Below are 18,331 nucleotides of genomic sequence, written 5' to 3'. Positions count from 1 at the left end.
GACAACTGAAGGTAAAAATATAGATTGCTTACATATATCAAAGAAAAGTCTTTTTCTAACACTTCTTACTTTCATGTTACATTATGCTTCTAAATAGGTAGGCAGAATAAATTTCATCCTTAGTATGCTAAAGGGCATTTTTAAAATTCAATAATACATCAGAAGAATCAAAAGTGTCAAGTGTTTACATAATTGAGTTGAACAACTATTATTAAATCAGTAGCAAAGGTTACCTTTTTCAATAGGAGATAGTTTGGATAAACAGTAAAACTATTTCAAATTCCCATGGATTCTCCACCAATAGTTAAACTTCCATTCCCATAACTAAGAAATGCCCGAGGGGAAGATAACAATTTTCTCTTCCTCCTTCTGTTTTGTTAAAAACTAATAATAAAAAAAATCACAACATGGAGTAATGAAAATCTACAGAATGAGGTCCCATGTATATACTGTAAGAAGGCAGAGTTTATAAGGCTCTTCTTATTCCAATCGGGGATTGTTCAAAGTGGTAGATGCTAAAGTGGTTGTAAATCATATTGGAAAGAGGTTTAGAGTAACAAAATTTCATACTAATTCAGAAGATTAGAATGACGTGGATGGAACTGGAGGGTATTATGCTGAGTGAAATAAGTCAATCGGAGAAGGACGAACATTATATGGTCTCACTCATTTGGGGAATATAAATAGTAGTGAAAGAGAATAGAGGGGAAGGGAGAAGAAATGGTTAGGAAATATCAGAAAGGGGACAGAACATGGAAGACTCCTAACTCTGGGAAATGAACTAGGGGTGGTGGAAGGGAGAGGCGCGGGGGGTGGGGGTGACTGGGTGGCGGGCACTGAGGGGGGCACTTGACGGGATGAGCACTGGGTGTTATTCTGTATGTTGGCAAATTGAACACCAATAAAAAATAAATTTATTATTTAAAAAAAAGAAGATTAGAACATGAAATGAACAGAAAATTCCACTGGTGGGTGAAAGAAGGATAAAAAGAACAGAGAAAAGAAAAAACCACACTTTTAAGTGAAGTTTATGCTGTCAAAAAAATAAGGGAGAACAGTTATTCTAGAGCATCCATTACTGTGGGTAATAAACACAATCAAGATAATTTAATTCAATCATTTTTCATACTAAATTTCTTTTAATCAGCTAACTAGACTAACTATCCGGATCATAAATTCAGAGTGACTGATTTAGGAAGGCCCTTTGGGATCATTTACTTCATTCTTTTCATTTTAGAAGATGAAACTACAACCCAGGAAAGAGAAACAGTTTCCCCAAGGTTGCCCAGATACTGACTGGCAGAGTTAGGTCTAGAACACAGACCTCCAAACTAATGCTCCCTTATACTCCAGTTCCTCTTCCACAAAGAAAAACAACCAACAGTTTCTGAGGACTGATTATGTGGCAACAACTACTCCAAAGATTTCCAGAGATCAACACATTTAATCTTCACAATAATTAGAGTAAGAGTCTGTTATTGTCCCCCTTTTTATAAATGGAAAAACAGGCTTTGGTTGAGTAATTTACTCAAAGATACACAGCTATTATGGCAGAGGTAAAATAAATATTGCTTGTATACTCTAAAAATAAGTTGTAAACCCTAAATTATGAATTATATACAGCTGGGCAATGCTAACAAGATTGCTGATTTTGAGAGTTATTGAAAAATTAGCTTAATTTCCAAAAGAGGCTGTCAGTTAAATGTGATGTCTAATGTGTTATCCATAGTTGTCAAAGCACAGGAGTATTCAACACAAGAAGTGCACCTGCCATTTGTATGAATTAGGACCTCCTATGTCCTATAAATAAGATCTAACTCCTTTTCAAGGAGCTCAAGATCTAACAGTAGAAATTTAGGTCTATAAAGCCTAATATGGTACAAAGAAACTTGAAAGGACCTCATAACAGACTACAACCAAACCCTGAGGATTAAATAAAAAAGGATCACAATCCTTTCTAATCCTTAAAAGTTATTCTTAAATTGTTTCATTTTGTGTGTATATTTTTAAGTAATAACCTTTTAAAAAATGATGCCTGCTCATTATTTTTCAAAAAAAATCAAGGCATATTGAAAAAAAGGCAGAGTTTATATGGATCTTGAGTGAAAATTATTACCATTGATATATAGACAGATAAATATATGGATCAATTATGCTTGATTTTAATCAAAGAAAAATTACCTGAAATGAAATCAAGGAAATTGCTGGACTTTGGATAAATATTTCCATATCACCTTCTAAAGAATCTTCTATAGGTTAAGAGTTTGGAGCCATAAATTTGGTTTTTGTTTTTTTTTTTTATCACATTTCCACTTTACACAGTAATTACTAACTTCTTGCCACAAAAGGTGAGAAAATAACCTAACTTTCTCCATCTGCCCAACTCTCTGATTTGTGCTCATTATAATTTTACACTGTCCATGGTTTATATTGACATCCTGTTCAGTAATCATAATTTTCAAAGCCTTTTAACCTTGGCTCTAAATTTTAAGTGGACTAAAAACTGGCTTGTAAGTTTTACCATCGTTTTGTCACTTCTGAGGTTTTGGATGCATTTAGCTGATAAAATTTTATCAAGTAGGAAGGGTTATTTTAAATCAAATAGTCTATGGATGTTGGATTTCTGTCATCAGTTTCTTCCTCTTACAGAAGCAGCCACTTCCCAGGGTGGCTTCAAAGCCTAATACCTCTCACACCAAGAATCACATATTTCATTCTCTATCCATATACCTATAGTAAAACAAACTATTTTTGTAATTGAGGTACATTTTATATCTCATAAAATTCATTCATTCCCTTCATCCAATTCAATGATTTTTAGTAACTCTTGGGTGATGTGACTATCACCATAAATCAGTTTTAGAACGTTTCCCTCTCCAATAAAACCCCTCAAGCCCTTTTTTTAAAAAAATATATTTTATTTATTTATTCATGAGAGACAGAGAGAGAGAGAGAGAGGCAGAGACACAGGCAGAGGGAGAAGCAGGCTCCATGCAGGGAGCCTGACATGGGACTCGATCCCAGGTCTCCAGGATCAGGCCCTGGGCTGAAGGCAGACGCTTAACCGCTGAGCCACCCAGGGATCCCCCCTCAAGCCCTTTTATAGCTAATGCTCATTCGCATCCCCAGACCTAAGCAACCACTAATCTATTTTATGTCTCTATAAATTTGCATTTTCTGGGCATTCCATCTAACTAGAAACATATAATACATGGTCCGTTGTATCTGGCTTCTTTTACTTACCATAATAATTTTGATTTTCATCCATGATGTAGTACTTACCATTAGTTCATTCTTTATTATTGATAAGTAGTATTCCATTGTATGAGTATTTCACATTTTGTTTATCCATTCACCAAGTGGTCAATGTTTTCAATGTTGAATTCTTACCTGGTAATACCACCATGAATACTTGCATATAAGTCTTTATGTGGACATTTGTTTTCATTTCTCTTGAGTATATACCTAGGAGGAGAAGTGCTGAACTCTATGGTAGTTTTAACTTGTTAAGAAAATGCCATACTGTTATGGTGTATGCACCATTTTACATCCCCATTAACAATGTATAATGGTTCCTATTTCTCCACATCTTCACTGACATTTGTTATTCTCTTCTTTATTTACTATAGTCATTCTAGTGGGTATGAATCATTTACCTAATAGGTAATGATAAGTACATCTTTTCATGTGCTTATTAAGCATTCATATATCTTAGTGAAATGACTGTTCTTACCTTTTGCCCATTTTTAAAAGTTTTTATTTAATTCCAATCAGGTCATTACCTTAATTTCAGGTGTAAAATATAGTGATTCAACACTTCCATACAACATCTAGTGCTCATCATCACAAGTGCACTCCTTGATTCCCATCACCTATTTAACCCATCCTTCCAATTCCCTACCTTCTGATAACCATCAGTTTGTTCTCTATAATTAAGACTGTTTCTTGATTTGTTTCTCTCTCTTTTCCCTTTTTAATCTTGTTTCTTAAATCCCACATATGAATAAAATCATCTGCTATTTGTCTTTCTCTGACTAACTTACTTGACTTACATTATTATACTCTATAGATCCATCCATGTCATTGCAAATGACAAAATTTCATTTTTTATGGCTGAATAATATCCCATTGTGTATATATACCACATCTTCTTTATCCATTCATCAATCAGTGGACACTTGGACTACTTCCAAATCTTAGCTATTGTAAATAATTCTGCTATAAACATCAGGGTACATGTATTCCTTTGAATTAGTGTCTTGCATTCTTTTTTAAATTTTAAATTTATTTATTTTAAAGATAGAGTGTGAGCAGGGGGAGGAGCAAAGAGAGAGGGAGAAAAAGAATCTCAAGCAAACTCCACATTGAGTGTGGAGCCCAATGTGTGGGGTTCAATCTCATGATCCTGAGAACATGACCTGAGCCAAAATCAAGTCAGTCACTTAACCAACTGAACCACTCAAGTGCCTATTTTTGTATTCTATAATACCCAGTAGTACACTTCTTGGATCACAGGGTGGTACTATCTTTCATTTTTTTTACGTGATCTCCATACTGACATCCAGAGTGGCTGCATCAATTTGCATTCCCACCAGTAGTGCAAAAGGGTCCCCCTTTCTCCACATCCTCACCAATACCCATTGTTTCTTGTGTTGTTGATTTTAGCCATTTTCACAGATGTCAGGTGACATTTCATTGTGGTTTTTTAAGATGTATTTATTTGAGAGACAGAAGGACAGAGAGTTAGCAAGGGAAGGGGAGGAGGAAGACAGAAAGAATCTCAAGTAGAGTCCCTGCGGAGTGTGGAGCCTGACACAGGGGTTGATCTCATGACCCCAAGATCATGACCTGAGCCAAACAAAGAGTCAGACACTCAACTAACTGAGACACCCAGGCTCCTCTCATTGTAGTTTTGATTTGCATTTCCCTAATGGTAAGTGATGATGAACATCATTTCACATGTCTGTTGGCCATCTGTACATTTTCTTTGGAGAAATGCTGTTTGTGTCTTCTGTTCATTTTTTAGTTGGATTATTCGTTTTTGGATGCTGAGTTTTATAAGTTCTTTATATATTTTGGATACTAACCCTTTATCAGATAGTAACTTGCAAATATCTTTTCTGTACATTGCCTTTTAGTTCAGTTGATTGTTTCCTTCACTGTGCAGAAGCTTTTTATTTTGATGTAGTCCCAATAGTTTATTTTTGCTTTTGTTTTCCTTGCCTCAAAAGACATATCTAAAAAGAATTTGCTATGGCCAATGTCAAAGTTGTTGCCTGCATTACACTCTTCTAGGATTTTTCTGGTTTCAGTTCTTTAATTTAGGTCTGTAATACAATTTGAGTTTATTTTTGTGAGTGGTGTAAGAAAGTGGTCCAGTTTCATTCTTTTGCATGTAGCTGTCCATTTTCCCCAACACCATTTGTTGAAGAGATTGTCTTTTTTTTTCCACTAGATATTCTTTCCTGCCTTATCAAAGGTTAATTGAACTATTAGTTGTGGATTTATTTCCAGGTTATCTATTGTGTTCCGTTGATCTATGTGTCTATTTTTGTGCCAGTACCATACTGATTTGATCGCTACAGCTTTGAAGTCCAGAATTGTGATGCCTCTAGCTTTGATTTTCTTTGTCAATGTTGCTTTGGGTATTTGGGATCTTTTGTGGTTCCATACAAATTTTAGGATTGTTTGTTCTAGTTCTGTGAAAAATGCTGTTGGTATTTTGGTAGGGATTGCATTAAATGTGTAGGTTGCTTTGGGCAGTATAGACATTTTAACTACTTCTTCTTCCAAACCATGAACATGGAATGTCTTTCCATTTCTTTGTGTCATCTTCAATTTCATTTATCAGTGTTTTATGGTTTTCAGAGTACACATCTTTCACTTCTTTGGTTAGTCTTATTTTTAGGTATCTCATTATTTTTGCTGCAATTTCTGCTGCTTCATTTTTGGTGTATAGAAATGAAACAGATTTCTCTACATTGATTTTGCATCCTGAGACTTTACTGAATTTGTTTCTCAATTCTAGCAGTTATTTGGTAGAGTTTCAGGTTTTCTCTATATAGTACCATGTCATCTGCAAATAATGAAGGTTTTACTTCTTCCTTACCAATGTGGATGCTTTTTACTTCTTTTTGTTGTCGGATTGCTGTGGCTAGGATTCCAGTACTATGTTACATAAAAGTGATGAGAGTAGACCTCCTTCTTTCCTTCCTGATCTCAGTTTTTCACCCTGGAGGATGATATTAGCTATGGGTTTTTCACAGATGGCCTTTATTATATTAAGGTAAATTCTCTCTAAACATACTTTGTTGAGGTTATTTATAATGAGAGGATGTTTTACTTTGTCAAATACTTTTTCTGCATCTACTGAAATGATCATATTGTTCTTATCCTTTCTCTTATTGATATGATGTGTCATGTTGATTGATTTGCAAACACTAAACCACCCTTCTAACCTAGGTATAAATCCCACTTGATTGTGATGAATGATTTTTTAATGCATTGTTGGATTCTGTTTGCTAGTATTTTGTTCAGGATTTTTGCATATGTTCATCAAGGATATTGGCCTGTAGTTCTCTTTTTTAGTGGTGTCTTTATCCAGTTTTGGTATAAGAGTAATGCTGGCCTTATAGAATGAATTTAGAAGTCTTCCTTCCTTTTCTGTTTTTTGGAACAGTTTGAGAAGAATAGATATCAACACTTATTTAAATTTTTTGTAGAATTCATGTGTACAGCCATCTGGTCCTGGACTTCTGTTTATTGGGAGTTTTTTAATTACTGATTCAATTTCATTTCAGGTTATTGTTCTGTTCATGTTCTTTATTTCTTCCTGTTTCAGTTTTGGTAGACTATATGTTTCTCAGAATTTATTCATTTTTTCTAGGTGGTCCAATAGGTTGGCATATAGGTTTTCAATATATTTTCTTATAATTATTTGTATTTCTATAATGTTAGTGGTTATTTCTCCTCACTCATTTGTGATATTATTTATTTGATACTTTCTTTTTTTCTTACTAAGTCTAGCTAATGGTTTATCAATTTATTGCTTTTTTTAAAAAGAACCAGCTCCTTGTTTCATTGATCTGTTCTATTCTTATATTCATTTCTATAGCATTTATTTCTGCTCTAATCTATGTTATTTCCTTCCTTCTACTGGTTTTAGGTTTTGTTTGTTCCTTTTCTAGCTCCCTTAGGTGTAAGGTAGGTTTATTTGAGATTTTTCTTGCTTCTTGAGGTAGGCCTACCGATTGCTATAAACATCCATCTTAGAACTGCTTTTGCTGCATCCCAAAGGTTTTAGAATGTTGTTTTTTCATTTTCATTTGTTTCCATGTCTGCCTTTATTTCTTCTTTTATTTCCTGGTTAACCCTTTCATGGTTCAATAGCATGTTATTTAAGCTCCATATATTTGTTTGTAGTCTTGCCAGACTTTTTCTTGGGGTTGATTTCTAGTTTCATAGTGTTGTGGTCAGAAAAGATCCATGGTATGACTTCAATCTTCTTGAATTTGTTAGGCTTGTTTTTTGTTTGGATTAATATAGGAACTATTCTGGAGAATGTTCCATGTGCACTTAAAAGAATCTGTATTCTGCTGTTTTCAAATATAATATTCTTCATCATCTGTTAACTTCATCTGTTTCAGTGTGTCATTCAAAGCCATTTTTTCCTTGTTGATTTTCTGTTTAGATTTTTAGATCCATTTATGTAAGTGGGGTGTTAAAATCCCCCACTACTATCATATTATTATCAATTAGTTCCTTTATGTTTGTTATTAGCTGTTTTATGTATTTGGGTTCTCTTATGTGTGAGTTCTCTTATGTTGGGTGCATAAATACTTACATGTTATATCTTCTTACTGTATTATCCTCTTTATTATTATATTGTACCTTTCTTTGTCACTTGTTACAGTCTTTGGCTTAAAGTCTACTTGTCTAGGCCTGCTTGGGTGATTCAGTCGGTTGGGCATCCAAGTCTTGGTTTCTGCTTGGGTCATGGGATTTAGCCCCATGTCAGACTCCACACTGAGCATGGAGCTTGCTTAGTATTCTCTCTCTCCTCACTTTCTTTCCTTTTCCCTGCTTTTTCTCCCTCTATCTCTCTCTTTTAAAAAAGTCTATTTGTCTGATATAAGTATTGCTACTCTAGCTTTCTTTTGACATCTAATTTGCATGATAGATGTTTCTCCATCCCCTCACTTTCAATCTGCAGGTATTTTTAGGTCTAAAATGAGTCTCCTGTAGGCAGCATATAGATGGATCTTGTTTTTTAATCCATTGTCACCTATGTCTTTCAATTGGAGGGTTTAGTCCATTTACATTCAAGGTAATTATGGATAGATCTGTATTTATTGCCATTTTATTATCTGTGTTGAAGTTATTTCTGAAGATTTCCTATGATCCTTTCTTGTCTTTTTCTCTCAATTTGGTAATTTTCTTTAGTGATATATTTGAATTTCTTTTTCTTTATTCTTTGCATATTTATTAGTGATTTTTGATATATGTTACCATCAGGTTTGAATATAACCTTCTCTACATATAGCAGTCTATAGTAAGTGATGGTCATTTCAGTTTGAATCCATTCTTTATTCCTCTCCTCCCCATGTCTTAGGTATATGGTACAATATTTTGTGAGTTCCTTGGCTGCTTTTTTGGGGAGAAATATCCATTGTTAGTGCTTTTGTCTGGGAAACTCTTTATCTCTCTTTCTATTCTGAATGATAGCCTTGCTGGATAGTATTCCTAGTAGATTTTTTTTCCCATTCAGCACTTTGAATAGATCATGTCACTCTCTTCTGGCTTGGAAAATTTCTGCTGAAAAACTCCCTGATAGCATTATGGGCTTTCCCTTGTATATTATTGTCTCTTGCTGGTGCGCTCTCTCTCTCTCTCTCTCTCTCTCTCTCACACACACACACACACACACACACACACACACTGGCTCTCTTTTGCCTTGCTGCTCTAAATTTTTTTTCTTTATCACTATATTTTGCCAATTTAATTATGATATGTCTTGCTGTGAATCTGCTTTGGTTGCTTTTGTTAGGGTTTCTCTGTGCCTCCTGGATCTGAATATCTGTTTCCCCTGAGTAGGAAAGTTTTCAGCAATTATTTCTTCAAACAAATTCTCTTCCCCCTTTTCTGGGACTCCTATAATACAAATGTTACTACATTTGATGGAGTCACTGAGTTCTCTAAGTCTATTCTTGTTTTGCATAATTCTTTTTTCTCTCTTTTGTTCAGCTTGATTACTTTCCATTACTCTAGCTTCTGGGTCATTAATTCATTCCTCTTCTTGTTCCAACCTGCTGTTCATTCCACCAAGCATGTTTCTCATTTCATTTATTGAGCCTTTTACCTCTGCTCTGTTATTCCTTATCTCAGTGTTAAGGGTCTCACTCATGTCTTCCACACTCTTCTCAAGTCCAGTGAACATCCTTATGATCATTGTTTTAAATGCTCCATCAGGCTGTTTCACTTAGCTCTCTGGCTATGGCCTTGTCCAGTTCTTTCATTTGGGATACATTTCTCTGTCTTCTCATTTTGTTGAAGTCTCTGTGCCTGTTTCTCTGTATTAGGAAAGTCAGCTACGTCTTCTGTTCTTGAGGGTAATGGCCTTAGGAAGAAAAGTCCCATAGTGCCCTGCTGTGTACTATCCCCTGTTCCCTGGGGCCTGGTACTTCCAGAAGTGTCTCTAAAGTGTGCTGCATGTGCTTTGTTTTGTCCCATCCACTTTATCCTTCAGACAAGTCACCTGCAGGAGCTCTCTTTGTTTGTTGTAGGCAGCGTTTGGTTCCTGGCCTGAGTGTGGCTCATTTTAATTAGGTGTGCTCTCATCCACTTGTGAAATGAGATCTGTTGCTACCTCCACCAGAACTGAAGCTCTGCAAAACTCCTGATTCTGGAGATACAGTGTGAGCATCAGTCTGGACTAGTCTTCTGGAGGAGGGGGCCCACCATGCTGGGACTGAAGCAAGTGAGATTAGGAAGAGTGATTCCACTGGAGAATTCTGGAGATGGGGGTGGGGGGGGATAGGGAGGCTTGATATAAGAAGGTTGGGTAGTGAGTGTCAGTGTTACATTGGTTCCTGCAGGCAACCCTGGGCTTATGCTGAGGGCAAGGGAAGGAATTAACTTCAGCCAGTTCCTTTGTTCTCATAGTAGTGTCTCCATGAATGCTGCCTTTCTAGCACATGCTCCAAAATAAGCAAATAACCTCCCCACTGTGTGCCCTAGGGACTCTTTAGATTGCTGCTTCCATGTCATATGTTATTGGGTTGTTTGCCTGCCTTCTCTCTAAGAGCAGTGCAATGCCCTTGGGGCTCTATCCCAGCCAAGCCTGCAGACCTTTAAAACTCCAGGATTTAAGCAGCATTAGTGACCAGAACTCACAAAATTCAACCCCTCTGTTTCCAAGCCAATTGCAATAGGGATTTGTTTTCTCTGTGTGCTCCCTTGTGTGTTAGTCTGTCTCTCCTTCTCCACAACAGCAACTCCCTCCCTACTACAGCGAACCATATCTCCACACTTCCCATCTTCTTCAATGTGGCCTCTTCTCAACCTGTAGTTGTGGAGTTTGTTCTGCCAGTCTTCAGGTTAATTTCTGAGGCATTCAGGATGATTGATAGTTATCTAGCTGTATTTATGGGACAAGACAAGCCTCGGGTCCTAATCTGCCACCATCTTCCAACTTCTAAGTCCCTTTTGCCCATTTTTGTTTGGGTAATTTGTCTTCTTATTATTGGGTTCTAAGAGTTCCTTGTAAATTCTGTATACACCTCCTATATTAGATAATGTGTGTTGTAAATATTTTCTCCCAGTTTATTGCTTGTCTTTTTACTTTTTAAAAAGGTGTCTTTTGAAGTAACTGTTCTAATTTACTGAAATATGCTTTATCAATATTTTCTTTCATCAGCAATGTTTTTGAAGTCATATCAAAGGAATCTTCACTGATTTAAAGTTCTTAAAATTTTTATTATGGTTTATTTCTAAAAATTTTGTTTTCAGCTTTTACTTTTAAGTCTATGACCCATTTTGACTTAATTTTTGTGTATGGTATAAGCTGAAGGCTTAAATTCAACATTTCATATTGCTTAAATTCAACATTCATATCAACAGATATTCCGCTGTCCCAGCACCTAACTACTCTTTCTCCAATGAATTACCTTGGCACTTTTGTAAAAAAAAAATTGACTATAAATATAAAGATTTGTTTCTAGACTCACAGTGTGTTCCATGGATCTTTATCTATCCTTATCCCAGTACCATACAGTCTCAATTACTGTAGCTTTGTAATAAGTTTTGAAATGAGGAAGTTAAAGCTCTAAATAATTATCCTTCTGTTTCACATTTGTTGTGGCTATTGTAGGTATTTTGTATTTCCATATAAATTTTAGAAATCTGCTCATCTATTAGGATACAAATTAAACAGATTGCTATTGGGGCACTCAAACCACTAAAAGTCTCCTATACCCTTCTTCCAGGACAAAAGGCCTTAACTGCTCTGTTGTCTTCTCAAACAAAGAACTACTTTAAGGCAATTTTTGCTCCTACCTATTCCAACAATCAGGAAAATTCTCCACAATCAAAAATTAACATGCACCTCTCACACAAACACAAATATAATCTCTGATAGAGCACCTGCTGCATATATTCCTAGAATATACAGGAAGTACTTAGCAAATACAGAGTAAAAGACTCTGACAGTTATCATTGCTATTTTTGGCAGGCAGATTTATCCACTTCACTCATACTTGCCATCCTCAATTTTTATATTACATATCTGCTTTTAGAGCTATACTGTCTAGCAGGGTAGCCACTAGCCACATGTGAGTATTTGAATTTAAATTAACTAAAGTGAAATATGATTTAAAAGTCAGTTTCCAAGTCACAGTAGCTACATTTTAACCATCAGATATTTTAGTAGCTACTCTGTCAAACAGTGCTGAGAGCATTTATCTCAGAAAGTTCTGTTTGATGGTGCTGTTTTTGGAGAATTATTTTTGATGTTTTCATAAATTTTTATTAACATGAATAAAAGTCTGTGCACAGTGCCAAATTCTACAGATTTCACTAATTAAGATACATTTTTGTATATTACATCTCATGGGATCTTAATTTTTTTTCTCTCATTCAGTTCAAGTGGCTTTTTAAGGGATGACATCAAAAAATGTTTCAAGGTCCCCATATGTCTGAGAAATTGAGTGTCTGAAATGTCTTCCCATTGCTTTCACATGTGAATGAGAGCATGGCTGGACATAGAATTCTGGGATTAATGTTTTCTTCACTCAAAATCTAGTAACATTGTTCCATTTCCTTGGGAAAACCTGATGCCAGACTTTATTAGATAGCCTGTTTTTAATTTCTAGGTTCTTACAGAAACATTTTGTTTCCTCTAAGTTAAAAAACTTCTCCAGGATATATCTCACAGGGGTTCTCTTCATGAATTTTGTCTGGTTTTTGGGAAGCACACTTACTCCAAACACTTATCTGTTTTCAATAGACATTTCTTTTATTATTTTTCATTGCATTTACTCCCTGTGTTCTATTTCATTTTTCTAGAATCCTTATTACATGTATATAGAAACTTCATGATTCATTCTTCATGTGTTTATTCTTAGTTCCTATTTAATTATAATCTTTCATCAAATTCTTGGAAAATTTCAAGAGCTTATCTTCATCTTCACTGATTATGTATTTTGTTTTTTACTATAACCAATCTAGAGTTCACATCTCCCTTTGTATTTTCATGTGGTCATTCATGTTTTCTTATTATTATCTTAATCTTCCCCAATTTAATATTACTTTTGAAAATATCATTGTTAAAATTCATTGGTAATAAAAAATAGAATTTTCCAAAGTTTTCTCTATTTTTTCCTGTACTTCTGTTTACTGAGGGAATAAATGCTCTGTTCCAAATAATTTATTGGTTCTGAAGTTTAAAATGGGCACAATCTATGTTCTGCTACTTACTTGAGTAAGTTCTTTAACCTCTATGGGAACTCTACTTACTTAAATGTGATTGTATGTATAATTCCCAGATTTTGGGGCTTCCATGAAGATTAAAAGAGGCAATTTATGTCAAGGGCTTGGCACATAGTGCTCAATAAGGGTTATTTATTTATGATTGGGTCTTTTCATGTATATCATTATTATCTCAATTTGTTCATTCTTAAAAGATAAGAATATATATTTGCCTTGGGAGTTGAAATAGAGTCCAGCAGAAATGCTGCTGGCTTCTGAGTGCATGTTTCAGGCCCACATGAAGAAATGACGTTAAACTTTAGAAATCTTGCAATTTTACTTTGTTAGATCAGCAGTCCAGTTGTCAGTAGGAGACAAAGACCTAAAGAGCTATATGCCACCACTAAGCCAAAAAGTCCCCTCTGTGTTGTTGAGAAAACTTGAATACACAGTTCTCAGTCTCTACTGACATGTCCCCCCTCAAAGGAACCCTCAAGTAGTGCCATAGCTTGCCTCCCACCACAGCAGTTCAAGTGTCTAGTATAACTAAGTGTACATAGTCCAGCCCAAAGTATCTCTACTCTGTTGAACTATAACATCCTGCCTTTACCCAAAATGCTCTTAAGATCAAGAGCCCTAACAACTGGTTCAAGGCCTGCCTTTACTGCAGGCCCTGCCACTTGGAAACCCATGTTCCAGTGGTGCCTACTGAACGGTTTCTTTCAGGTATTTTCCAGGCCAATCACAGATTAATTCTCTTTCTCCTCAATCCAATAATACCAGCATGGCTTGAAAAGACTCCTTAAAGTTTCCGGCTTCTCCCTTACTACCAATGCTAGTATTATACACACATGATCATTTTTAGATTCCTTTGGCCATTTCCATGGAAATTAGGGATTGGAGGAGTTAAATAACAGATCATCTCCATATTAAATAGCTTATTTTTTAATTATAATTTTACAAGAATGGTATGTGGAAAAAAGGGACACATAATGGCACGGATATTGATCTTGCTTATAGAAACAACAGCCAAAAAGTTGATTGTGGCTATGTCATTATGCATCATTGCCTTTGCTTGAAGAAGAAGAAGAAGAAGAAGAAGAAGAAGAAGAAGAAGAAGAAGAAGAAGAAAGAGAAGAAAGAAGAAAGAAGAAGAAAGAAGGAGAAGGAGAAGGAGAAGGAGAAGGAGAAGGAGAAGAAGAAGAAGAAGAAGAAGAAGAAGAAGAAGAAGAAGATCATCATCCACAATCTGCTTGGGGCAAATCATTTCCCTAAAGCAGACTACTCACTCACAGAATCATGGTTGGCTAAAAGCCAGCATAGTGCAAGCTAACTCCAATTTTGATCTTTTTTTCAGGCTATATGCTGGTGTCTAAAAGAAAGCTGTTGAGATGAACTGGTCAGCACCAGTGGGAACCAAAGCGGCTTTCTTCAAAGCTGAGCTAGGCTGCCTGGCAGTATGTTCCAGTAAACTGTTCAGTTTGAACTGATCTGTTCTGTCATAAAGCAAGAGATTTCCAGCTGATCTGTTTGCTGATCTGGTGAATTATTCTCATGTAAACAAAAGAAACACCATAGAGAGATACTGCCGTAGCTATCCCCTTATAAACACAGCCTACTTGCCACTACTGAGCATGCTCAGTCCAGACTGCATAAATATTTTATTAGAGAATTAAAGAGGCAAGCATGAGAAGGGAAGACAAGACAGAGACTTTACAAAGTGATTGAGCCTGAAAAATAAAAAGGCACACAGAGAGCAGGGCAGAGATGGAAGACAAGGGCGGGGATAAAACACAGGGGCAGCAGCCGCAGAGATCAGACATGCCCTTGGAGAACCCTTTTTATTCATGATCAATCCTTCCAGTGCTTTCTCTGCAGGGCAAACTCACTTCTCTCTATGGAAGCCCAGAAAGTCCTGGAGTTCAAATGAAAGCTAGTAAAAGTAAGCTGATTGCTGCTAGGACATCCCTTTTAAGTGGCTGAAATCTAACCATTCCATTGTTGATACAGGCCACTCCCACTCGATCAACCATACACCTGCCTTCTCAAAGTATTTCAGTACAGGTCACAAAGCCAGCACCAACAGAGTGGAAGATGACTTAGGACAGAAATAGAGCAGGAGAATCCTCTCACCCAATGTGGCCCTTGTCTCAGCCTCAGCTCAAATTGTATTTTCTGCTGTGGGATCATGAAAGAAGAAAGAGAAACTATAATAAAGGTTTTTCTGGAGCACAGGTCCATTCACTTAGGCACCAGCTCAGATCCTGCAGATACTTAAGAAAGGAGCACAGGATGCAGAGTTAGAGCTCCCCAGTACAAGGCCATTCTCTGCCACTTTAGACATATGTGTGGCATCCATGGAGCTATTCAGGCCATAAATAACCCACAAAGCCCACTGGTATTAAAGGTGTTGTGAGAGAGAGAGTGATGATTCATGTCCCATCACCTTGCTTCAAAATTCCACTTGAAAGATGTGTATACTATAATTGTCCAGTAAAGTACAGCATAACTGGGTGAAAACCTTGGATTTCAATGTGACCAGTTGTTATAAAATGAACTTAGTTAACTGGGCAAATATACTCAGGTCATAATACTACGAAGCACATCACTATATTTAAAAGAAATATTTTCCATGGACAGTGAGTCTTATCATAAGTGCATTTAACTCAAATTATATGAGTTAGGAAAAGAGAAAAATCATTATTTAAATGGTGCCATTCTGCTTAAAAACATACTCCTATTAGGAATTAGATGGGAAATGTAAACATACTCTTCCATCAGTTAACTAAAGGACAACATACACACACACACAAACACCCACACAGAGTCCTCTCATTGTGTGTGGATGATTTTAGGGCCATTCGTTTAGAGATAATTTTGACTACTCACAAATTTCATTTAATATGCAGACTTTATACCTAACATCATTGTAATAAGATTTGAACAATATGAAACTTGGTTCAACATAGCTTATTGCAGGCATTTCAAACTTTCATGAGCCTGCTAAGCACTGGGAGATCTTGCTAAAATTCAAGCTTTGCTTCCGTAGGTCTGGCATGGGGCTCTAGATTCTAAATTTTTTATTTCTAAAAAATTTCCAGGCAATGTCAGTGCTGCTGGACCACAGACCTCACACAATTTGAATGTCATGGCATATTGTATGGATTTAGATGTACAACATTCAACACTCAGCAAATATCTATTGAGCATCTACTACATGCCAAGCACTATGCTATTTGCTAATGATAGAGAGATGAAAGATACTCTTCATCTCTCTCAACACATTCACAGTCTAGTTTGATATAAGCAATGATACTGCATGAAACAGAAATAGAAATAGAAATCTGCCCCCAAAAAGTTTGCCTTAAAATAGCCTTTTTCTCTATCATGAATATAGTGCCTTACCACTTACAGAGCATCTTCTTAAAAATGTCCCATTTAATACTTCAAACATGGTATCTCATCTTTTCCTCAGTTGTAACATGTTACAGATGATTTTTCACATTAGCATAGCTGCATGCTTACTCCCAGTGATAAGGATTTCCTCACTGCCTTATTTAATAAATTGTTGAGTATTAAAAATGGGGTAAATGAAACGTATTCAGTGAAGCATCTATTGCATGTGCACATGTGTGTGGTGTAGTTAATAAAGCAAATTTTTATTTTTTTCATAGTCTATGTAGAGTAGTGGAAAGCCCAGGAGGATGCATCTCTTTTTCTAGTATAGGATCCTCTGCTGACTAGCTGTGTAACCACATGCAAGTTAGTTAACCTCTAAGGACCTCAATTTCCTCATCTGTAAGGAAAGAGCTAGACCAGGTGACCTCTGAGGTCCTTCCCACTCTACAATCCTATGATTCTATGACCCGCCCACCTTGAATCTGCTATAATCCGTGTTTTAGATCCCAAAGACAGATTTTTTCAACATCAGCACAACTGCACCTCCCCTCAAGCCTTAGCCATACCAGTTCACAGAGCAAAGCTTTGAAATTCCCAAATACTGTAAGCTCTGGCCTGCCAGAGCCACGCAGAACTGCTACTTCACAATTCAAGCAGTCAGCTATTGACTCAAAGCAATCTATATCTGCATTAAAATGGGGAGTTTTGGATTAATGTGGAGCTGAAAGCCCGACTGAGGCTCTTTGCTGCCAGCCTGTCTCTGTAATTGCAGCATGGATTTCACCAACCACAAAGGGCAAAATGAATGTGATCATCCTCAGTAGTCGATAACCCATCGATTTTTTCTTTTGACTCTATGATTCGCACAAATATTGAAGCTCATTTTTTAAGCAAGGAGGCTTATTAATCTACATTCTTCAAAACTAGTGGCCCTTCCATGAGGTGAATTCTGAAAGTTACTTAACACGTAAGACATGAATAGATTAGTTACATTAACTTTTTAAATCTTTTTCACATACTCATGCATAAATACCCTCATGCCCTCACTCTTATTTAAAATCAGCATTCCACATAGAGAGTGGAACTTTGTGCTTATTATCACGCCATAGTGTGTCTAATTGTGTAGGAATGATCAGGAAGAAAATGCTGGCAAAGCTCATTCTGGTCCATGGTCTCTGTCTTTTTTTTTTTTTTTTTTTTTAAGGTTTCGTTTTTCATTCACCCCTAAGGTTATAAACAGAATGTGTACAACAACACCTGTGGTTCCTAAAATGGAACAATGATCCAAGGCCATTTCTTCCCCAAATGGAGGCTATTAATCTGCAGTAGCAAACACATGTTAAGGCAGAGAAACAAAGGCAGCTCCTGCAGAGTTCAATTGTGGTTTCTCCAAACCATACTAGTTCCTTTTAATTTCTTGTGATGCATTTTCCATTTTATGATGCTTCTAGTTGTTATACTCTCTGATATTTCTTTAGTCTATTGCTTCCTTCATTTTGCTGGAAATTCAGACTCTGGATATTTTGAAACTACATATGTCAGCTTTGGTTTCATGTAGTTTGTTGCAAAATGTAGTGGCCTTCTTTCTTCAAATAGTTCTAGCTTATGAAAATAATAATGATAAAAATTGGTCACTAAATCCCATTGGCTTTATTCCTCAGGAAAATTTTCCAAATTTGGTTCCTACTCTCAACTCCAATATTAGGTTAACTGTTTTGGTTGCAAAGAAGAGAATATAATTTGGTTTACTCAGGCAAAGAGAATTTGGGGGATAACATCTAGGAATAAAAAAATGATGAGAATCTTGACTGTGGAGATTTGGCCACACAGCCAGGCTTGAAGTGATGAGAACCTGCTTAGGGAACTTGAAGTTTATTCAGGAGCCAATACACCTCTAGTGACCAAAGTGTCTTGCTATCAGGAGTTTATTGATCACAGCTCTGTCTACCACATATAATGTCTACTTTAC

Source organism: Canis lupus, chromosome 30 (assembly GCF_003254725.2).
Source record: "Canis lupus dingo isolate Sandy chromosome 30, ASM325472v2, whole genome shotgun sequence".
Classification (NCBI taxonomy): domain Eukaryota; kingdom Metazoa; phylum Chordata; class Mammalia; order Carnivora; family Canidae; genus Canis; species Canis lupus.
Note: the sequence above shows the minus strand (reverse complement) of the source record.